Here is a 23,996-nt window from a genome sequence, read left to right on the forward strand (position 1 = left end):
TTAAAGCTGTTTGCACTTCTGCCTCCCAGCACAGGGAGCTTGGGAGCAGATGGAATTCGGCCTCTGCAGCCCAGTTCCAGCTCTAGGTAACGGGACCATGGCACTGGTGCTGTCACAGTTTCACAGAAACAGCTGGGGGACTTCAGAAGGCATACCCACAAACAAACTTCAGGCAAAGATAAACCTGAAGCCAAGACAGCTCAGTTTGAGGATAGCAGAGGCCAGAGAAAGTTGCTGGGCAGGCCGTAGTGACTAGACATCATCTGTCACGCTGGCCAGGAGCCAGCACTGCCTTTGTGTCAGGTCCTTACTCCATGGCATGGGCATCTCTGGCCTCTGGCACGGAATGTTAGCAGGCATCAGTATTGCTCTTCTCAAACCCACAGCCGAGCTCTTTCTCCCAGATCAAGCATAACATCAGGGCTGTTCACAGAGGGGTGAAGTCCAGCAGTAGATGGGAATGAAAGAGGAGCTGATGCTGGATTTTGGCACAAGTGTCACTGACTGAAACCTGCACTTGAACTACAGTACTTCACACTGGTGCCAGGTGCCTGACAATGCAGCACTGCAAGGCTGACTTGCACCTCCAGCACCTTTTCCACTCATTTGCTGCAATGCCTGAGGGTACACAGGATGGGCTTGGGTGCAAAACAGCAGGAGAGACGCAGCTAAGGGCTCTTCCCAACAGGAGTGGGGGCAGATGTTGAAGCAAGTACTGCTGGTCTCATCCTGAAGCACCCGTGGCTCTGCCCGAACTCTGGTCTCTCACACAGGGCCAGCAGCAGGGAAGAGCCAGTCTTACGGTCTGCACTCCAGCACCTCTCCAAACATGTCCCTGCCAGCCCCTTCTCCACCCCAGCCCAGGCCATCTGTTCTCCCTCCTCATTTGCAAAGCTCTTGTTCCTGCTAAAACTCCCCAAAAACAAGAGAAAGAGAGAACTACAAGCTCTCTCCTTTGCAGAGATCTGCATTGCAAGACAGCACAACCAGAGATGCTGCAGAAATTACAAAGAGGTAGAAAAACCAGGACAGCCTGGGCCTCTGTCCCCTCCTGTCCCCCTGCCAGCAGCTGTGTGCGCTGGACTCGGGTGAAGCTGCATCTCTCAACCTGGAGCACGGGAGAGGGTGTTGGCTTTTCCTCTGCATCCCAAATGGTACAGCAGGCACAGACAGACACACGTGGCTGCTGCGGTGAAGCAGCAGCAGCAGGGCCAGGATCTGGAGGAAGGAGGCTGTGAAGCCATTTGTTTTCTTTGTAACGCTGTAGCTGGAGGACAATTGTGCTCAGCTTGCCAAAACCACAGAGCTCCGGCCAGTCAGGTGCTGAGAGCAGAGGTAGGACAACACACTGGCGTTGTCTCAGCTGACAGGCAAGGAACAAAGGCCTTTTCTCTCCAGCCCCGAGCTCGAGGATGGAAAAGGTACGGGAAGAAACAATGGTGTTCTCAGCACACAGAGCAGAGCACAAGGAGGGCGTTCTGTTCTCCGCTGGGCATTCCTTCAATTCATCATTTATGAGCTTTGATCAAACCCTGCGGAGCACTTGCTGCTTGGGAAAAAAAAAATTAAAAAATTAAAAGCCATCTTTACAGTGATCAGAAAAACAAAAGCAGTTTAAAAAGACATGGGACACATCTGCTTTCTTCATCCCCCATTGCTGGGCTGCTGGTACTAAAAGGCACTTCACACAAAAAACAATGGAATGTTTATCCTCTCCATCCGCGGGGAGCAGGGTGTGTGGGGGATGGATAAAAATCAGTTTAAATCCCATCAAATCACTCTTACCCTCAACACGCTATTTCAGTCTAAATTGGCAGCTCACAAATCAAAGCAATCTTCAGAACATGTGGCAGAAAGGGGCCATACCTTACTCAAACCACAACGAAAGGTACATGCCAAGTATGTCCTGCCAGCAGCATGAGGATTCTGAACTACTCACAGGTACAGCAAGGATCTGTGTGCCATAACTGCCTCTGATAACAGTGCACTTATCTTTCACCAAGGTTTCACTGTACTCCCATGAAGTCTCAGGGGTCAAAACAGGCATCAGCCTCACAAGCCACTTCTATCAACAAGCCTGTTAGGTTGAACACTGGTAAGTAAAACAGAACAGACGCGGGTGGAGCTGGAAAGACATGGAGGAAGAACAAAGCTACTTTTGGAAGCGTCTGATACATATAGACATCATCTCTGTCAACACAGAAAATAACCTAGAACACACAAGAGGAACTGGGGAAGCCTCAGGTCTGGAGCTGAAAGAACCTGAAGTATTTTGAAAGCCTGGGACTGCAATTCAGGAGGTGTAGAGAAATCCTTTCTTTGCATGTTTCAGCAGTGACCTACAGTTGCACAAGGAGAGCTCAGTTAGCAAAAGCACTAAGTTAGCTGAAGCGGACTTAAATAAGGACAATGGAAATCTGAGAGCCAGTATTTCCACCCGTTATTGAAGGGTCACAGTTGATCTCCCTGCCAGGAGCTCAGCTGGGTCCCAAACAGCAGCAGGAGCCTCTGTCTCCTCCGGTCCCTCACGTGCCCACACGGCAAGCAGGCACAAGGTGCTTGCCTGGTCCCGTTCTCAGGTCAACAAATCATGAGACAAGCTTAATGCTACAATAAAACTCCATCTTTTTACAGCACTGCTGCAAGAGCAGAGTTTTGAAGAGAAACCTCGACCTGATCCAATGGGATCAACATGCCTTGCTAATGCAAGTTGTGCTGAGCAGCTTCATCACGAGCCCTTTGCTTAAGGAGGCAGTTTTCTGCAAGGAACATAACAATTTGGTAACTGAGATGCAGCAAACGCGTCCAGAACAACCAAATGAAGTGTCGCATTCTTTACTCACTGGATGTTTTGCTTTTGCATCCCTCTGAGTAGGAAGATCAGGAAAATAAGCTCCCCCCAAGAAAAAGTCAGCCTTGCTGAATTAAATGTCTGTTTCTCCACAGGAAGCACAGTAATTGTACCGAGACCTTGTTCACGCAGAGACAGTCGAATCAACAGGAAGGAAAAATTAAAAATTAAAGACCTGCATTTTAATTAAACCCCACAGAAGTAGAGATTAATAACAGGATGCATCCACAGTTATAGGGGACTCCAAGTACAAGATGGGAGCTGGGGCAGGAAGACTGTAGTACACAGATACCCTTTGTCGAGGTTAAGAGCTGTGAAGAACTGTTCCTAGAGAAAGTGTTTTGTGCCAGGAGCACTCTCCTCTGAGGTCTGAAAACCTCAATCAGCCGCTGGCTATAAGGAAGGAATTGGTTTCTGTTTGGCCACTGGACAGATTCACCTCATCCAAGTTATTTCAGCATTTCAGGACAGCAAGCAGCCTCCTAGTCCGGTGCTTTCAACGTTCACATTGAGTGTTTTGCTTCAAGCTGACTGTTTACACCCACATCAGTCCCAAAATAAGCCACAAGCCACTGGAAGGAGAGCTGGAGGGAGACACCCACCTACACAAGCTTGCCCAGCCAAACAGGGCCATTCTGCACATAGCTACGGGGGCATCTGTGCAGGACAGGCCCGAGCCAAGAGCCCTGCACAGCATTTTGGGGAGACAGCTGCTTCAGGAAGGTATGGATGTCTGCAGCACACCAAGAGCCAGCTGCACCAGCAGCTTCTCAGGAAGAAAAGAACAGCACATGGACAAACTTGTTGCTGAACTTACATGCCAAAGGCAGGGCTCTGTATTGGCCTAGGAGCTAACTAGGGGAGAAAGCAGGGCAGAAGTACTGTCTTTTGATGACACTGACACATCAGATTTGGGCTCTGGGCAAGGGCAGCAGTAGGAGCCTCAGGAAAGTGCTTCCTCACTTTCCAAAGCTTATTGAGATAACTCCCTCAACGTGATCTAATCCTGGTTGCATTGTCAGGGAGGCTCCTGGGCAAGGTGAAATCAAAAGAGGAGGCAGAGGTGAGGCATCCCAGTTCCTGCCATGACAGAAACATAACCTGAGTAACCTGCAAACAAACCTAATAGTCCTTCATTCACATGTCCCACTAAGCTGACCTTTAATCAGCTATTCTGGCTATAGATCCATTTGAGTAAGGCAGCCAGGAAACAATTGCAGAACTAGTATTTTCATTGTTCTTGTTCTCAAGGATCTTAAAATCCTCTTCCCAGCATTCATACAGAGAATTAAGCTCTTAAGATTCTGGAGACTAAGATCTATAGAAATGCTGGAGCAAGCAGGTCTTGTTCAGCCAGGTAGGAGGATGGCAGCTTATTTTACACAACAGGTTCTACCCAGGACCTCACAAGGACACACATGTACAGCCAGACACTATCCTTTTATAGCTGAAATACTCACTTCAAATAAATGACATATATGCCTACTCCAAACTGAGCAAGCAAAAGGGGGTGGACGTCTTAAAATTCTGCAGAATTTTTACAAGATTTTTACAAGATCCTAGAACTCCACATGGGCACATTTGCTACTTGAAGTTAATATGACCAACCAGTAAAGAACATCTGAGCTTAGATACTCTAATCCAATGTAACAATTGGAAAATGCTGAGAGATGTCTTCCTTCAGTCGATAAAGACACTGCTGGCTGGCTCTAGGGGACTCACCAAGGGCACAAAAGGATAAGGGTCCCTGCAAGCCAAATCACCCTGACTCAAAAAGCAGAGTTTACATATTCCATTGGCACATCTCATTTCTTAGTGTTTCAGTAATGTGGGAAGGAAAGGGCACTGCTGAGACACAGCAGTGCTGGTGGAACACACAGGTGTTATAGCCAAACCTCCACAGCTCCACACACTCTTCAGGGAGCCAAGCAGAATTTCTCATGGCAGTTGTGTCACACACAACTGCTCTGACTACCTGGCCAAGATGTGACGTGTTCCAAGTCACACCTGCAGGAAATCAGCCTGTCTGACACCAACTGCTCACCTCCAGCTACATGCTCTGAACTGGGCTACTGAGCAGCAGCTTTCTCACCCTTTAGGAAATCATCTCAGCAAGAGCAGGGGTAGCTCTTCACACATGTGTTGGCCTCAGTTGGATCTCAGTTCCTGCACACATTGTTATACATTGGTTTCTTACTCTTCAATTTGATGATTTCAAATCCCTTTACAGGGTGACTTAAAGGAAGGAAAAAACCCAACCACTGACAAAACAGGGATTAAATCTGTTTCTCAAACAGGATACAGAGTATAAAGGAGTCGCTCAAAGTCATCTGTCTACATGTTCACACCATGCTGCCTGCAAAGCCAGGCACGGACACAAATGTAGTTAAATACATCTCTCCTGGTTTGCCTCTTCCAAACAGAGCATCCAGAACAACAGGACTAGCACAGCATCCTGATACCAAAGTGAGCATCAGTGAAAGTGCCTGTGGTACCGGTGAATCAGGTTTGATCAATGTTTTCAAAGTTTTGAGGTAGTAGGAAAACACTTTATTAGCTTTAAAGAATAAAGTCAGCAAATAAGGAAAGGCTGATTCACGGTTAAGGCTCCTTTGACAGACATCAGGATGACATTTTCTGTATTACAGATGACACAAACACATTTGGTATTTGTTGTATTCATTCAGTAGTAGCTGGAGCAGCCAGAGGCACCACCAAGGAAGGAGATGGAGGCAGACCAGGCACAGCCACATCCATCAGACCAAAGGCTTGTGGCAGCTGTGGGTCTCACAAGCTTGCAGGAGACACCCACGGACTGCAGTAGAGCCCAGAAATGCCAATCTCCCATTTGAGCACCTACTGAGCTTTGCCAAAACACCACTGTCAGGGAGGGGGAGCCTTTAGGATGTGGGCTGGACAAGCCATTTCTGTAGCTCGGGCCTCATTTCTCAGCTAGTCAGCAATAAAGCAAAGGCACAACCCACAAAGTTTACATGGGCCAGCCAGTGTGGAGAGCAGCTCCCACCAAACACCTCACACATTGGCAAAGAAACAGATACACAAATGAGCAAATGAATCACGCCCTAGACCGAAAGGAGACTCAAAAAACCAAATCAGGGGGTGGGGAATGAAGAGGACAGACTTTGGCAGCCGATACAAACCCAGAAGCCCTCCACTCCCTGGCTCACACTTGCGTGCCTTCCTTATGCAACCTGCCCCAGATAGCAGTGCCTGTCACACAGCAGGCTGACCACCAGGATTGCCTATTCCAGGCATGCTACAGAGCACTCCCTGCCTGCCCACAGCCCTTCCCACCTGCCCCTGAAGCCCTCCAGGACTAGCAGGAGCCGCGTGAAGTCGCCAGCAGCTGAGAAGGACCATCGGAGCTAAAGGCTTCCTGCTATGTCCAACGCGCCTCATGTGGTGGAGCAGCACATCTGCCCAGGTTTGCAGCAGCACATCTGCCCAGGTTTGCAGCAGCACATCTGCCCAGGTTTGCAGCAGCATCCCACTCCCAAGCTGCCAGTGCTGCAGCCGGCTGCAAGAACAAAGGCAGCACCCAGCCTTCCAGCACACACCCAAGGGAATCCTCCCTGTGGCAGCCAGCTCTGGTACAGGCACCGTCAGCGAGATGAAAGGGTTAAAGAAAGTGCCTCAAGGTTTTCTCCAGCACCTGCCTTGCCCGGATAAGCCTCACTCTCCTCCCCTATCCACGCCTCAACCCTGAGCACAGCATCCCCAAACACAGCAGCAGCAGCGGGCTGGGAGCTGGAACATCTCCACAGCAACTGGGGCTGTCACAGCCGCACGTCAGCGACTTCTCCGCAGCCGTGCGACAAACAGAGCGGCCCCTCCGACACACGGCTCGTCGCTGCTCGCTCCCTCCCGAGCAGCCTGATGGCAAAGCCTCCCTCAGTGCTGCGGCAAGAACGCTGTCCTCCGAACAAGCACTGCCCCAGCAGCTCCCCTCCGCAGGCCGGCATTCTGGTTTTTTGTTCCCACTGCTGAACAGCCCACAGCAAGGGCCCACTGTGCTCCGCACGCTCCTGTTCCCCACCTGGAACCTGGGGAGACAGCACAGGCCCAGTCACAGCACACTGCCCCCAAGGCCCACAGATCTTTAGAGAAAAAGGATTCTGCCTCAAACATTCTGGTTTCCCCCTTTGCCTGTAAATCAGCCATCAAGAGGAAAAAACGATGCCAAGAGAAGCCTGGACTTCAGGCTCACGTCAGAAGAGCTCGTAAAGAAGGCTCAGTTCTGCTCGGGTTATCCGTCACTGTGATCTCTTCAGCAGAAGAAAGCAGGACTAGGAAGCCTAGGAAGGCTAGGGAAGCCTCCAGCTAGGAAAGCAGTCAAGGAAAAACATGGCTTCTTGGCGTAGCCAAAGCTGAACTTGCTCTCAGGGCATGAAGAGTGTGCCATCTCTCTGCCTAATTTCTCTCCACTTCAAATAGCTCCCACAACATCACCTGACACAGAGGTGAGCTGAACAACCTGTCACCCCAGGGACCAGACTGGCTCACACCATGGGTCACATCAAATTACTTCTCACTCAGCCATCCAAGAACAATTCCAAGCTGACTAGCAAGTCAGGCACATGGCCCTCCCACTCAAAGCCAGGATCCTGATGTCATGTAATTCTTCAGACTTGGTGCTCCTTTGGAAGACAACCACATTACACTGTTTCAAATAAACAGACTGTCTGCAAACTGGTGTAGGAGTTTTTTAAAATGAATTTTGGGCATGGGTTTTATGGTTGGTTTTGAACTTGATTTTTCCTTTGCTGACCCATCTGAACCCAAGGCAGCAAAGCTAGGGCAGGTGGATCATTCCCAACCACTTTCTGTAACCTTGATTTAAACCAGCTGTATCAAGTACCAGTGAAGAGGCTTTTGTTTGTGAACTTTGCCATGTGGCCCAACATATACAAGCTGGGAGAACCACACAGCCATAATTTAGAAATGCTGTTTTCTTCTTTACTGAGAACTCAGTGTCCTGTAAGAGTAAAGGCAGAGCAGCTAGCAGCAGTGAAATCCATTGTGAACTTTGATGGTACGTTTGGTATTAGCCAGCACAGCAATCAAATATGCAAAGCATGCTGCCGGCGGGCTTGCTTTCAGGCTAGGAGAACACTTCACAGATCCCAGTGCCATTCCCATTGCAGAGAGCCTGCCACTCTGGCCTTCTTTCAGACAGGCATGTGCAGCCAGCCACCCCAACGCCTCTCAGAGTCAATGCTCTGCACTATTCCTTCAGCTGCCCCATGTTTAATGCTGCCTCCCTTCTCCCCTGACTCCAGAGATGAATGGTCTGACAATCAAAGAGGGATCAAAATTAGTTACTGAAGTTTCAAACATAATTGCTTTGCACAATTCCCAATGTGCCTAAAATACAGGAGAACTATTTAGCGCCCCAAAATATGATTTCTCTCCAGCGTGCAAAAATACAGAACAACTTGAACAACAGGGAAGGAGGCAGGAGAACTGAAACTCTAAACCCCAATGTCTTCAACAGCAGATCAAGAAGGAAGGCCAGGAGAAAGACCAGCTCCAAAAAGAGCAATTTCTAAAATTGCTACAGCTGTACCGAACACCCTGTGTAATGCTCACAGCACCTCAGCTGTGCACTCCGACCTCTGAGCCACAGCTCTGCCTCACCTGTGCACAGGTGCTTTCACCATGGGACTGCAACACTGGCAACCCATTTGTTCTCTGGCCACAGCTCAAAGGATGTTCCCAAATCAAACACATTAAAACAGTTAGAAAAGAAGGGTGGTTCTTTGCCAGAAGCGTTTATTTGAACAGCGCTGTTTTTTACATGGCAACGACACACAGCTGACAAAGCAGCCTCCATCAGCACTAAATATAATTCACAAAGAACTCTAAATCCTGCCACTAAAGCTGGGACAATCAGCATTAAACTTGCTGGAAACACTGATGAACAGCCCTCAAACTGGAACAAAACACTGAGGGTAAAGGAGCTGAAAGGTACTGTCCCTTGCAGATTTGTCTCCCCAGAAAGGCAGGGGCAAACTGAGAGGAGCTTTGCAATATTAACAGTGGTCAAAAAAGGTCTGAAAATGCCAAAGCATTCAGCACTCCTTGCAAGGAAATGCCTCTGATGGAAGCTACATTGTGCTCCGGCACATATCCCTTGCATTTTTTCCATCAAATATTCTGGGCAGCACTTGCTCATTTGCACACTGTCTGCTCAGAAGAGCACAGATAAGCTGGGAAGGAAATCACCAGAGAACAGAAATAAGGGATCTAGCGAGAGTCTAAAAGCCAAACAGCTGAACACATTACCCCAGCTGATGCAAGAATGAGATGGCTGAAGTGAAACTACCAGCACTGCCGTCAGGGATGGGACTTCAGCAGTAACCAGAAGCAGTATTTTAACTTCCAAGACCAGCTGTACTGGACTGAAAAGGCTCACAGAGGGTGCAGTGCCCAGCCTGCTGCCAAGCACAACATGAGCTCTCCAAACGCAGCCCTGAAAACTGCAGAACTCACCAAAAGTGCACAAATGAACAGAAACTGGGATCTCTTGGAAGGCTTTAAAGCTGACCCGTGGGGGTGACCTTACACTGAAGCAGCAGCAGATTTTGTACTGGCAAAGACTGCAAGAAAAACCCTTCCCATGCCCTGAGTGGGGAGGCACCTGCAACACCAGGCCAACCTCATGGCCTGGGGGACAGCCAGGACATGCACTTCCAGCTGCCTTGCAAATAGCTCTGATTGTCAGACCACTTCTGATCCCCTCTCAGTAACAGCAGCTTCATTTAGGGAAAATCCCTTCTCCAGGTGATCTCAAAACGTCTCTCAACAAAACCTGAAAAATGCCTTCCCCCACAGTACATCCCTTTGTATCTAAATATACCCTGTGTGCTCTAGTTTAAAGAATCACGACTGAAAAAGAAAGCACTTGTTTGGAAATAACTCAGCACAAGGTTTTCTGTTTATTTTCTTCTCTGTAGAAACCCCTCATGACTGAGATTTCTTTGCGTTTCTCATGAAAAAGGGAGAAAACCTGGCAACTCAGACTTTGTTTACACTCTTTTCTGAAAGCTAACATCACCTTTAAGTTTATCAAGGAAAGAAGCAACCACAATTTTTACTAAGGAAGTACAGAAGAATCCCAGTGCCAAACACTTGTGGTGGCAGGCAGAATACAGTGGTTTGCTCCAGAAAAACATTTGCATTTCCTTAATACTCCAAACCTCTTCAGCAGCCATGGGAAGTTGAGCTGGCAAGCAGAGATTCAATATTATTTAGAGGTTACAGTTCTTCAGCATTATTGCCAGTGATATTTCATTCCTGAAAGCAATAAGGGAGCAGCAAAGCAAACTAAGTGCCTGAACTTGCTAGTTCAATTTGCCAAGAATATTTATTAAAATATCAGTGTGACCTGTGTAAGCCAGCAAAACAGTGGGCATTGAAAGACACAGGGTGCTCCAAGATGCTCAGAACTTGTTCCAGACTCCTGTAGGATTTTTTTTTTTTTTACTGTTGAATACAAGCAATAAAACAAAAAGCAATTTATAACAATCATAATCCATTCAGTCCCCAGAACCTTTCATCAAGCCTGTGAGTTCCCACTGAAACTGGATTTATCAAGATAAACTGTAGATGCTCTACAAAATAAGCAGACCGAGGTAAATGAGGCATGAACAAGCTGAGTTTGAATGAGAGGCTGCTCTTCTCCAGCAGGATATTAAGGTTCACTGCAGGGAGGGATTACCCAAGAAGCCTATGCAGGAAAGAGATAGTTACTCCATTTGTGAACAAGATCACACCATCAGATCATTCATGGAGACCAAATTCCACAGCCAGACCAGTCTCAGCCCCCTGAAAACATTCTCCTCTAATGCCTTTGCTGATGCAATCAGCTAATGCTAACGTGACAGTGATGCTAAGAGCAAGGAATAGATACCAGCATCATTTTGTGGTCAGTGCTCCTGGATGAGGCATGGCACATCTGGAACTAGGCACACTTACTCAGGCTGTCAGAGAGCATTTCCATCATAGAAACAGCTGAGCATCATCAGTGGGGATGAGACAAGGCCAAGTACCACAACATCAGGATTGGATTTATCCTTGATTTTACGCTGTCCTCACTCAGAGGACCACTCAACATCTGATTTTCACCATGTGATTACAGGTAATACCAAGCACATCAACCTTTGCATCAGAGTCTATGGCTAATCATACAAAAGAAATGTATTTATGTGCATTATATGTTTACAGCACAATCCTGGCGAGCCCAGCCTCTCTAGAGCACCAGTGTAGATACTCTACCCCTTCCAGGGCATTTATTTTGAGCCTTCATTTCCATCCCTGTGAAGCAGAGGTCTGCTCACAGCAAGCACCTTGAAACTGGCTGAAGAGAAACACTGGAACTGAAGCAGTACTAGTGGTACAACCATCACTAAGACATGGTGTGTTATGTATATAATTTGTTAAGTAATCACACATAAATGTTCATCTAATTACAAATCACCAAGCTATTATCTGTTTTCACAGCTGAATCAGCAAGAACACTGCAGACACCGATGACTCCCCATGACTGATCCTCAGTGGGATCCTCTGTTTGCAGATGTTCCACCTCAAACACGGATTAGCTTCCACTCAGAACAGGTCCTCTTGGAGAGCTGATAGGGGAATGAATTCACTCGCAGGAGAAAAGCTCAAAGTTACTCATGCAATAGCTTGGAAAATGTGGTGATAATTTTGGAACCAAGATAGGCCCAGGAGACTTAGCAGGAGCAGCAGCAATCTGCTGGCGGAGGACAGAGAAACAAAAGCTAGAGGAGCCTCAATTCACTGTTCAAGAGTCAGGAACTGTGGGAGACAAGACGAAATGTTGAATTTCCAGAGATTAGAGAATTGTTTACATTAAACTACACCGAATTCTGCCACTAAACGGATTCAAGCCTTCTGAGCTGTCCTAGATACTGATAAATCACTTTACCTCATTGATAAACAGATGTTGGATCTTGGTATGTTTGGGATTCAGGCAGCCGCACACCAAGTCCTGGCAGCACTGGGCCATTGTGACTGTAACAGGATACTGCGTGCCTGCAGCTTCCACTCCCTGGGCTTTGTCACACTCCAGGAAAAGCAAGGAATCACAAAAGCATCTGATGGATCCAAAGAGGGAAAGAAAGCTGCAAAAATTCTCCATTCAGTGGGACAGCAGAGGAAAGCTGCAGCATGTAGCATTTTTCTAACTGTTGTCTTTTATCATACTCCAGCTGTCATATGATTTCCACAATACAGTGTGGGAAGAGCAAAGGAAAACTCAGCTACACCCCCTTTTCTCAGGGGCACGTCTAACATATTTCCCCAGCATAGATCTTCCCTGCTCCAGACAGTTCCTATCTGCACTCAAAAGCAGCAAGTGGTCAACACATTCTCAGAGCTTGGTAAAAATCAAAGTCAAGGGTTTTCAACAAAATTCTTTTTGTTTCTGCACTCTGATGGCTACTGAAGCTGCCAACCTGGTCAGAGAGATGCTTTAACGATTAAGCACCAATTTTAAAATGTATTTGCAGCTGTGCATATTTCACTTCAATCGCTCAATTGTGAATTATACCTCAGCAAGCCCTTGAAGAAAAGAGGTGGGCTGTCAGGGCCATGCGAAGGGGGAGAGAAAAGAAAGGAATTCCTACCAAACAAAAGAGCTCCAAGAAACTGATACAACTTTGCTGGAAGCTATTCCCAGCCCACTCAACATTTTTTTTCTGTATACAGACATTCCAGAATCCCAACAAGGGGCACTTTTCCCAGCTAAAATACGAACCATCAGCAAATCCGACCACCACCAGAGAGAAACACGACAACCTGGTGGATGCAAAGCAAAGCACAGTGAAATCATCTTGGAGTTGTGCAAACCCAAGAGCCAAGAGGCACCTTTGAGAGCTCACCGTGGGGGCAGCCTCACACAAGCACCTGCCCAGGGCTCAGCACACTGCTTGGCAAAGCAAGAGTCCTGTTTGCTCTCCTGACAAGAGCTGTTTACATAAGATAGGAGTACACAAAATACAAAGCACCTTTCCAGGCCTCCCCAGAAGGCTTGTAAAGAACAGTACAACTTCACTGATGTTCACCAGGCCGTTTTCCTGTCTATTCTGCATTGCTTTTGGGACTGAAAGCCACAGCAGGGGCCAGTGGCAATGCTGAGAGAGGCCAGGGCAGAAGGAAATACCACAGAACACTGGAGGCAGCACGTGGTTGGGACACTGGTGAGATTGGGCTAAACCTACCCACAAGCCAGCTCTGGACCAGATCCTGTACTCCAGCACCTGGATGCAACTGTTTTCTTAATCCAGAGATCCCCTGGATCCCAAGTGCTGTGTAAAGGTGGAAACACCAGCAGTCAGGCTACTGGAACCTGCAGGAGAGAAATGGTGCCAAGCAAACCTAAGCATGCAAACCCAGACAAGGCAGATGCGTGGTCCAAATGCATCAGCACGTGTGAGGAGAGCTGAGCACTTTGCTCTCCACACATGCACAGCAAGGGGCCAGCAACAGAAAGCTGGCCTTGAATGCAGGTGCAGCAGGAACACAAACAGCCACTTGGACATTTAGGTTATGATCCTGGAACAAGGAAACAATTGAATGAACAATAAAAGCTTATTGCAAATGTTTTTTAAAAGACACCCAGCAGGACCTCCCATTTAGGTGTCAGAAAAACAGGAGCATGCTGACTAAAGGCTGAACTGAGAAAATCCAGCTCTGAAATCCCTTCTCCCTGGAAAAAGCTCCATGTGTTTGCTTGTACTAAGCACTACCCAGGCTTCTGATCCTCAGGCACATCCCCCTGGGCCAAGGCTAAGGAGCCACCAAAGTTTTGTGTTAGTGAGCATCTTTGCACTTGAGCTCTGAATGCTACATGTTGGGAGGAAAAAATCCTCTGATGTGCTTTGGTATCTGCCAGTGGCTGCCTCAGATCCTCGCTGGGACTGAACATGAACAGGCAAAGCTTATCCAAGTACCTGGAGACACTCAAAGTCTATTTGTGAAGCAAGGGCAAAGTCTACACTAATGGTCTTCAGCTCTATTGAGCAAAATGAAGTAGAATCATGGCAGAAAAGAAGATACCGATCCCCCCAGCTTGAAAGCAATTGGAGCACCTTGAATTCTGGCACACTCCCAGGCACAGCATAGGGAAGAGGTAGAAGAGCAAATAAAAGGGAGTTCAGCCCCTAACAAGCCACTAGCAACATGAAATATATATGATCCAGTTCTTGCAGTTCTCAGCTTTCCTTGCAAATCCTTCATTTTGAGGCAGTGGGTGCAACTTGATCGGGAAAGCAGCATATCATCTTTCTACCACCGAGAAAGCACGCAGATATATTTTCATTAAAGGGGTCGTTTGGGAAGGATCCTTTTGATGCTGGAAACTGCCCATCTGAGAGGAAGAGATCACAGGGGAAAGGCTGCAGGACAGCCCCAAGAAACTCAGAGCAAACCCTGCAAACTGTAAACCAGCAGGCGGATGGAAGAGCGGAAATGGGAGGAGGGCAGGATTAGAAGTGCTATAGATTTATGATAAGTGATGCTCTAACAATAGCTTTCTTTTAAGAAGGAAGCTCTTCCTGCTGTAGTTAATCTAGTTAGCCTGCCTATACTTTCATGCACTGGGGAAGGACTGCATACAGACAGGCAACTCCTCGAGTCAAGTAAAACCACCCACTCCAAAGCTCATAAATTACCTACCCAGTAACATGGACTACGGCAGAGGGGAAAGAAAGAGTTGCTCCCCTCAGCAGCTGTCAGGGGCTGTTCAGGGGACCTCTTCCAGCCTTTACATGGGCTAGATGTGCAAGGAAGGTCTTTTTCAGCCATGTTTTCCATTTTCATAATTTCTCCCCACCCTGAAAGGTCACGCAGATGAAAACATCAATTTAACTAATGCCAGATGGAAGACAAGTTAAGCCATATGAATCTTTGCTGATTATATAATTACCTTCCTTTCTTGCAGAAACATGGAAATGCTTACAGTCACTGGCAGATTATTTTGTACATAAACAAACATTTCTAGGCTGTTTGTACTTTAAAGAAATTAAGTCCACATGGTTTTGACCAACTACTCATTTACCACGTGGCACATGCATGAAAAAAAAAAACAAGCCTGAATTGGAAACTACACCAGGAGGTTGCAGACACCCATCTTCCCCAAGAAATAATACTTTTTAAATGGGCTCATCAACTCACAGTTATAGATTTACTGGATAGAAGCTTAAGATGATTTGCACTCAGTGTTAAATACACCAAATTATTTTCTGCAGACCTCAAGGTCATTTAATTCGCCTCTAATGAGCCCCAACACATCAGCAAGAAAAAGAGCACTGAAACATTCAGGCTCATTTGCTCCTGAGCCAGAGCAGTGTGGCAATGGGCAGTATCAACAGCAAACCACCAGAACAGGTGACTTAGGCAAAATCTGCAGTGAAACTTCACGTGTACAGGTAAGGACAGCACTGAGAAACCGCCACAGATGCGGTTCTGCCAGTCTGACTATAAAGCCACAAGCAATTAAAGATCCAGTACATAGATGCCGATTTCTGAATGGAGCCGGTTGTATTTGTAGGTGTCCCATTAGAAGCCAGGAGCACATGTTTAAATTTGCATAAGAATCGGTGTGAAAGATTCAGTTACATCCCCAGCAATCTCCAGTAGCTTTGGTTACACTGTCAATTACTCAAGTTAGAAAGTGTCTATTTGACAATCTCACTGCAAAGAGCCCAGCTCCCAAAGCCTTCTTCCCACCAGAGCCAAAAAGAGGGAAAGACCACCTCCACTCCAACCATCTCTTCCCCCTGACCCGCTCTGCAGCTCTGACAGCAGCAGCCCCGAGCTGGAGAACACACACAAGCCTTTGGACCACCCAGGCTTTATAGCACAGAGCTAAAACACCAGTCTCTAAACAAGGGGCTGGACTTCTCCTCCCACAGTCATTCAAAGTCATTTCCTTGGCCCGAAGAGAAACTGCACCGAATTAGAAAGGCGGTGCAGTGCTAGGTTAAGTGAGTTGCTTGCTCCATCCTCACCTGCAGACCCTAGCTGCACAACCATTTGGACCATGATGCAAGGCACAGCAGAGAACTGATCCAACTGAGCACAGCCCCACAGTGAACCTCCACCCTGATGATCCACTTTACCACGTGAACTCTCCAAAGCTTGCACTGGCACAAGGCAGAAGGTGCTGGCAAGCAGCAGCCCAAGTGGGTAGTTTACAAAAAGCCACCAGGCACACCAGCTTCGGAGGAGCAGGTAAAAGCCACCTCTGCACACACCCAAGAGAGCTCTTCAGGGAGCAAGCTGCTGGAGCCTTGCTGTACCTGGCAGAAGAGGTAAATGCTTGTGTCTTACACCCCCAAGCACGCACTGCACAGATGGAACAGTAGGAAGACAGCCCTGATGCCGGCTGCCCACAGCTGGGAGACAGGGACCAAAGCTGCTCTGCTGAGAACAGCAAGGACCTGCCTCTGTTACACACCACCAGGGTCACACGGCTGAGGCAGCACTGAAATCAGGACACGCACGACAAGCTGAACACTGCGCACATAAGATCTGGGAAGTCTGCAGGACTGCACTGAGATTAGACACCCATTTTCAGCACAGCCCCTCCAGAAGCAACCCAGCTGAGCTCCGGCACAGCCTCCAGCTGCAGAGCGCAATCCCTGAAGAAACTCAAGACTGAGTGACCTCAAACGATCCTGCTATATTTGTAAAATCGTGTGAGGAGATGCCCTCCAACAACCCTATGACTTTCATGGAAGCTACACCACCGGACCAGCTCCCTAAAAGAGAAAGAAATCCACGTCTCCAGCGTAGAAAATGGGTTTGCTTTCTGAAGCCCTAGGCCCACAGTCCCAAAGCCAAATGCATCCAAAGGGAAAGCCACATCTCCAGCTGGTCCAACAGAACCTTGCGAGCTGTTCACTGATATTTCAAGCTGGTACAAAGCTCCCCAGACTCTCACTTCTGTGATTTCAGGATGTGCTGCAGAACTGCTAAGCAGACAGCAAACTCTCTGCAGTAAAAGAAGGCTGTGCTCCTCCATGGTGGGCACTCAGCTATGAAATATGTGATGCACCAGCAGGAAAAAGTCATGTACTAAAAGGAAAGAATGGCTGTGAATGGCCTCAGACATCCTAATGGTGAAACCATACATAAATGACTAGGAGACCACATTGCTGTGTGAAAGGGCACCTTGTCCACCTCACTGTGTGTTCCCACTGCTGATCTAAGACACCTGCTCACGGTTTGTTTGAGTTGTTTTGCAGGCGGGCTGAGCTCTGCAAATTGCTTCTCATTCCCAAAGCAGCAGAATGTCCGTGCAGGTCCCTCTGACAGAACATCCTGGTAAGCAGCTGCAAGGGAACTGCATCTGGCATGAAAACCCTGCATAAGCTCTTTCATGACAAGTCGCCGCCAAGCTACGATCTCATTGCTTTAATGAGAGCACCCAGCAGAGCAGCGTGCTCAAAGGCACGGGCACCATCAGCCCCACACCAACCATGGGCCCCAGCCCCGCAGCTGCTCCCTCTGCCTGACGCTGCTTCGTGCTCCCACACAGGACAAGCCTAGCTGGCCACGGGAGCGTGCCACCAGCCTGGCACCGCAGCACGGGACGGCACAGCTGGGGCTCTCAGCAGAGAATTCCCGGTGCCACCCAGCGCGGCGGGAGCCAGGACACGGCAGCCGTGATCCCGTGGATCTCCGCCCAGCTCTCAGAAGCTGGGGCGTATCCGCATTCACCACGCTCCCCGGGCAGGCTGTCCTCTCAGCAGAAAGGGGATACAGACTTATATGGACTATATATAGATAAGGCTTCCTAAGAATCTCCCGATGGGGGTTATTCTCTGCTCTATATCTAGATCTGGCCTAGTGCCTCTTGGGAAGCATGTAGCAGACAAGCGCATGTGCAAGCTGCAGCTCGTTTCAGCCATAAATGAGAGCCCTGCACTAGAAACCCCTGAAGCACACACCAGAACCACTGCTGTTATTAGCTCCATGGTTTTCCCACGTCTCCATTTACAGCCTTCCATGTGTCTCCCTGCAGAGGTAAAGCTGCCTTTAGCAATCCCTCTCCTGCACATGTTTACTTACCGGCAGCGAGGACCACCTCCAAGCCCTTGCACAACAATGGCTTTGTAGAAAAATAAAAAGAGCAGGAAAAGATTTTGAACAATTGAGCTCAACAGAGCAAAGGGATCTGATGAAAGCAGACAGTGTCTTTTTCAGAAGATTTTAAACAGCAAAATAAAGTGCTTTGTTGAGCAGTGAATATGTTTCACCCTGCACACAGAGGCATACCCTTCATGCCCTGCTCCTTCACAGCCTCCCACCTTCAAACCTCCACTTCTCCCCAGCAAACTAAAAAAAAAAAAAAAAAAAAAAGTCACCCTGGATCACCAAGTTTGTTCCCTTTTTAGAACAAAACCAAGTACCTCCCTGAGGTCCAGAAGGACCTGTAAGCTATGTAGGTTTTAGTTAAACACCAGCATTCCCCTTTGGCTATTGCCTTTCACTTTCCTCCCACAGGCTCCAGAGCACCTGACTGTCCGAAAAACAAACAAGCAGGAGCGAGGAGCGGGTTTATCATTACACCAAACTAGAGGTCAGGGAGGGAGGTCCCACATGTTAGAGCACTGGGCGAAAAGTGACTAAACTGCCATTTCCCAGCAACGGCAAAGTGATCACATTTATTTGTTTGGATGAGCCACAGCAAGAAACAGTTAATCAAAAGCTTGCAGTGCCCAGGTGCTGCTCCCTGCCCAAAGGGCACACACCGTCCCTGGGGCATTTCCCAGCCCATTCAAACACTGAGGAGCCGATCAGTTAACTCTCCAAACCAGTACAAAGGCCATAGATGAGGAGCACACTTCACACTACATCAAAGCTGATATTTTATGCTAATCCATCTGTTTACAGGAGAACAAATGCTATTTTCCTTGACAACTCTTCTGCAATCAGATCTGAGCAACTATGCACATTTCAAACCCTTTTGAAACATCAGTAAACCAAACATTGTTACTTTCGGCGCAAAAGCTCCCAGGAACAGCAGCTCAGTCAGTGACTTTCACAAAGCACACAACCCCCAGGCACTGCACCCAAAACACAGGTGCTGCCACACATACCCCGAGCCAGGTGAGCACCTAAACACCGTCTGGCCTGCAGACCCCAGCTTTGCTTTACCTACACGAGAGCCTCCACCAAGCAAAATTCACAGCATACAAAAGCTGCTCTCAGTTCTACTTTTGCTGCCTACTTTAAAAATTAGACTGCTTTCCCACTGGAGCAGGAGAAGCATTTGAGCTCCTGATCAAAAATAGTTATTGCCCTGCAAGTAAGTGTGCTGGAAGGCAGCCTGGCCTGCAGACTGGCAGCTGCTAGACGACAAGGAACAAGCAGGCCACCTCAAAAGAAAGGCACAGCTTGTGACAAGCGACACAGCCACAGAGAGGCTGCGGGAAAGGCTGAAGCTGTTCTAGAGGAGGAAACCCGAGCAAACGGAGCCCGTGCATCTGTTTTCCCCAATAAAATAAAAGGAGCTCGTCTCTTCCTCACCTGGAGGCTCTCCATCACTGCTGCACCAGCCCAAGGACAGGGTCTACATGAGTGGTAGCCCCCGGATTTTTAGGGATCCCTTCTCCAGGGATACTGGCTGCAGCAAGCAGAGCATGCCCATCAGAGCTCTCCAGGCAATTCATTATTTTAAACAAATGAGTGATTAGCAAGGATCCACTCTCTCCTAGTGAAGCTGGCTGCATGCCCTGCAAGCCTCCACATCACTGTACAGTATCATAATCCAATTAAACCTCACCATGAGAGAAGCTTCACGCTATCACATTCAATTAGCCAGTTAAGCCTCTTATCATCTGCACGTTAGGATCCATTTGGACTGAAAACTCCCCCAGCACTGATTGGGCATCCTTCAGCCAGGCAAGGACACACAGACGTCACATCTGGAGCAGCAGGAAGACCGTACAGCTTAGGAAATCCATACTGCTGGCTGATGTGGAGGTAGAAACACAGGAAAAATAAACTACAGTGACCAGTTCCTGCCCACTCACAGTTATGTGCTGAGGCGACTTGCTCCCCGACTTCCCAAGGAAATGGGTCAGCCCTGAAGGAGCTCAAGGGGCCCAGAGGAATTTCAATGCAAAGGCAGAGGCTAATAGAGGACCTGGCAACACAGAGTCATCTGGCAGCCAGCCACCAATTCCATAGGAAATACCCTCCCTAGAAGGTCACCGTAACGGTGGCAAAATTTGGCCCAAAAGAATTGGAAAAAGCTGCCAAGATGTGACGCAAATAAAGCCAGTGAGCAGGCCAGCTTCCTGCGTGAGGGCAAAACACGGAGCGCTCTTGGAGAAAAGAAAGATTAAGGGTTGCAAGGAACATAATGGCCTCTTGTAACAGCTGAGTTGTTGCTTTTCTTTTCTTGGCAGAAAAGAGGGATGTTTGGTTGCTGGTTGATTAATCTATTATGCAAATCATTTCATAGCTAATTTGATACAGCCACAAGCTTGCCACAGAAATTGTCCGCCTGCTCAGAGCTGATGAAAGGTGGAGCATCAACAGCTCCATTTGACAAGAGCTTTTATTTCCTGGACAAGCAGCTGCAGGGTCACCTCCTGCCAAGCGGGGCTGCAGGAGCACAGGCCAGACCTGCCAGGGGACACGAGGGGAAGATGCTCTGGGCATCCTCACTTGGTGGAAGGCAAGGAAAGAGGCCTTTCAAAAGAGCAGCCCATTCCTTCCACTCCCACCACACTTCTGCGCTGGGCATGCACAAAGCATCCAGGTGAAAACCATGTAAAATCCCATCCAGAGACTTTGGCTAGCAGCTCTGAGATTTTAACATCTGTTTCAGAGCTGTTCTTGACATGCACAAGCTTCACCTTAAAAAATGACTCAAAATAGGTCTCATTGGAACTCTGACTCCAACAAACCACTCAGCCTCTAGGCAGAATGCTTCCACTGAATAATACAAGCATTCAAGTTACATTCAGCAGGATCGTACAAAGTGATAGGGTTTACATGGGGAACACTTAGGGATCGGGTTTGATCTCTTCCCCAAAAGACTAAGGAGGAGAAATAGGATGTTCTATCTCCAAGAAGAAGGGTTGGTTCTGGACCCTGTGCTTTACTCCAAGCAGTTTATCTCCGTTGCTCAGTTATGGATGTTTTTCCTCACGCATCTCACACATTCTGCATCATCTCGGTGATATTTTTAAAGCCTGTCCTGTGCCCTCATTTGTATTCTATTTCCTTCCAAGGTAAAATGTTAGGCATTTCATGCTATTCAAACAAAGTCAAAACAAAGCCTCCAAATAAGCACTTCTGAAATGTACCTAGTCATCTGAGTAATTAGACATTTTCCTAGTTCCAAATGTACTGAAAATCTATTGTCAGCTCCCAATGAACGTGCCAGCAGTTATCCTAACCAGGAAGAGTTCTCTCCTAAATGTTAGCATGCCGACAGAATAGAAGGTTAAGATACAGTAACATCCCTCCCTACCTGAATTAATCAGTGTTTTTAATAACATAGCATCACCTGATCATAATTATTACTCTAGCAAGCTGTTGTGGCAAATCTTCACGGGGGGGGCGGGGGGGGGGGGGGAGAGTCAGCTGTGGACTTCACACAGGTCACAAGCCCCTCAACACTCTGCTAGCAGAGGGAATTACCCCGTATGGATGCAAACCTGCAGATTGCTGGAGTGGCTCCATGCCCCAGCAGTCCTCACCACGTCCCTCCTGTCACACATCTGCAGCGCTGTCACCTTTCCATGCTCACAGAGCCCTCTGCAACTCATTAGCCCACAGGAGGCAGACAGCCAGACAGGCCAGTGGAAGAAGATGGGAGCTGGCAGAGAGAGAGGAACACACAGCCTGGGGCACGAGCACACTGTTAGGATCTGCTCAGCTGCCTGAATCCGAAATCTCACCCGGTCACTTTCCATTGCCCCTGGGGATGTCCGTACCAGGGCTGCTGAGAATGTCCGAGTGCTGCACCGCCATGCCACAGCACTGAGCAGTCACATCCCTACACCCCCAGCCTCCTGTGGGCCCAGGGGACGTGTGTGGAACCCCTTCCCTTTCCCTCACCCAGCAGGCAAGCTACAGAGGTGAACCAACACGGGAAATGCTCAGGCAGTGCCCAGCCAGCAGCCCCAGCCCTCCAGCACTGCCTTTGCTCCGGTCTGTTCCACAGACTTCTTCCTTCAATCCCCTGGGACACGGGGTCACACCTGCTCCACGTCCAGTTTGCTCTCAATCCACTTTACAGTTCAAAGCTTAGCAGCAACTCTCACAAGTTTGTGACTGTTAAGGCAGTAGCCTGAAACAAAACCCACTCCAAATGGGAACAGTGGCTATTGCTGCCTTCCCTTGCTTCAGCAGACCCTTCCAACAGACCTTTCCCCCCCAAGACCTCTCTTCCTCTGGACAACCTCCACATCTCCTCATGAGACTACTTCAACATGGGACACTACTGCATCCTGCCATTCACACCCACAGATTCATCAAAAGATTGGAACACCAAAATTCACAGAACAGTTCTTACTTCCACTCTCTCAGTGTGAGGAAAATGAGAGGAAAAGGTGTTGATTCTCTCACAGCAAGAAGATTACTCTCAGTGTTTACGGGTGGTAGGGAGAACTTTATGTAACGTAACCTTCCTCAAAGGAAAGTCTTTCAGTGCACAGAAGAAAGAAACAGCAGGAGAAGGTAGGCATTTCTCCCTTCTGCTATGCAGTGGATACGCCCAGATAGTGAGACATTTTGAGTCACATTTCTGGGATGACTAAAAGAAAGTAGCTGCATTTCAGAAATGCTATGGTCAAACCCCCCAGGAGCTACGTGTGCTGAAGAATAAATCATAAAATCACTTCTGCAGACAGCAGAGGAGTAAGAGAAGCCAGAACAAATGCAAAACACCACCTCACCTCATGTTTCACACTAAGCGCACAACTGCAGAACACCGCCAGGAGTCTTCCCTACTGTTCTTCCTTAAGTTTAGACGTAGCCTTCTCACACAAGGAAACTCCATGGATCCACCAAGGCAGCCTTCCAGATTTTGCTGACACCCCACCCAAGCTGAGTGGACTTCCAGTAAATCACCCACCAGAGTATGTTGAAGCACACACACACACACACATCCACACAAGGCACTCCACCTCAGCACCCACCCAGACAACCTGGAGCAGTGCAGGCACAGACCACTCCAGAAACTGCTTCCACCCAGCCCCTCCTGCTCCAGGTCATCATAGGAAAACACCTTAGAAATGGGCTAAGATTTATTGAACCAACAAGAAAAGGGAAGGAAGCAACATTCCCTCCCCAGGCACGCGCTCCTCTTCGTGAATCTTCTGACTTTGTGCCAAGTTCAAATCTCTTCTCTGCTTGGAAAGCCTGTCCTGCCAGCAGAGACCCGGAAGGGAACTGGTGGAAATCTCAGAAGAGGCCAAGGCAGTTCCACAGTGTCTGACCACACAGCAAGGCCCACTCTCCTCCACATCCGCCTCTCACGTCCCAACAGACATTTGCTGGGACAACAAGCTCACTTGGGATATGGTTTCCCACGCAGAAGATTTCATTCTAATATCTCTTGCTTTAAGATAAAACAATCTTAAATGTCATGGTGCAATAGTGAAAATCATTACCATATGAATTTAAAAGGCAGAGGCAGTGGCATAACTTAAAGGTTTTCAGACTCCTGCTTTCTCTGACAGAAATGTCTGTTGCAAAGCCCGTAATGAAATGCAAAGCATGATGATCAATGATCAGAAACAGCAGCACTGACTGCTGCAGAACCTGGTGTTTGCCCAGCACATACCCCACCGTGCCACAGGACCAACATCCCCGCCGAGCCTGCAACCGCAGCTGCTCCTGACCTCACTTTGGGTTAACAAACCCCTGGCACCCACAGCCACAACTGCAGCCTCAGCCCAGCCCCTGGGGACACTCCGTGTCCAGCAGAAAACTCCACATCTGTGGAAAGACAGGTTCACAGGGTGGGCAGCAGCAGATGCAGCAGGTGGGTGGCAGCTCATCCCCCTGGCTCGAGGGAAAAAGGGCACCCAGGAAGAGCAAGCAAAGGTAATGGCAACAGCAGGGCCAGAGC

The 23,996-nt window shown here is 48.3% G+C and overlaps 1 protein-coding gene across 9 annotated transcripts in view; it reads right to left on the reverse strand.

The window, feature by feature from the left end:
• Window positions 1-23,996, reverse strand: part of PACS2 (phosphofurin acidic cluster sorting protein 2) — a 76,433-nt gene that overhangs the window by 50,479 nt on the left and 1,958 nt on the right. The gene's annotated exons all lie outside the window — the stretch shown is intronic.

The sequence above is a fragment of the Vidua macroura genome, chromosome 9 (assembly GCF_024509145.1).
Source record: "Vidua macroura isolate BioBank_ID:100142 chromosome 9, ASM2450914v1, whole genome shotgun sequence".
In the NCBI taxonomy this organism is placed as follows: Eukaryota; Metazoa; Chordata; class Aves; order Passeriformes; family Viduidae; genus Vidua; species Vidua macroura.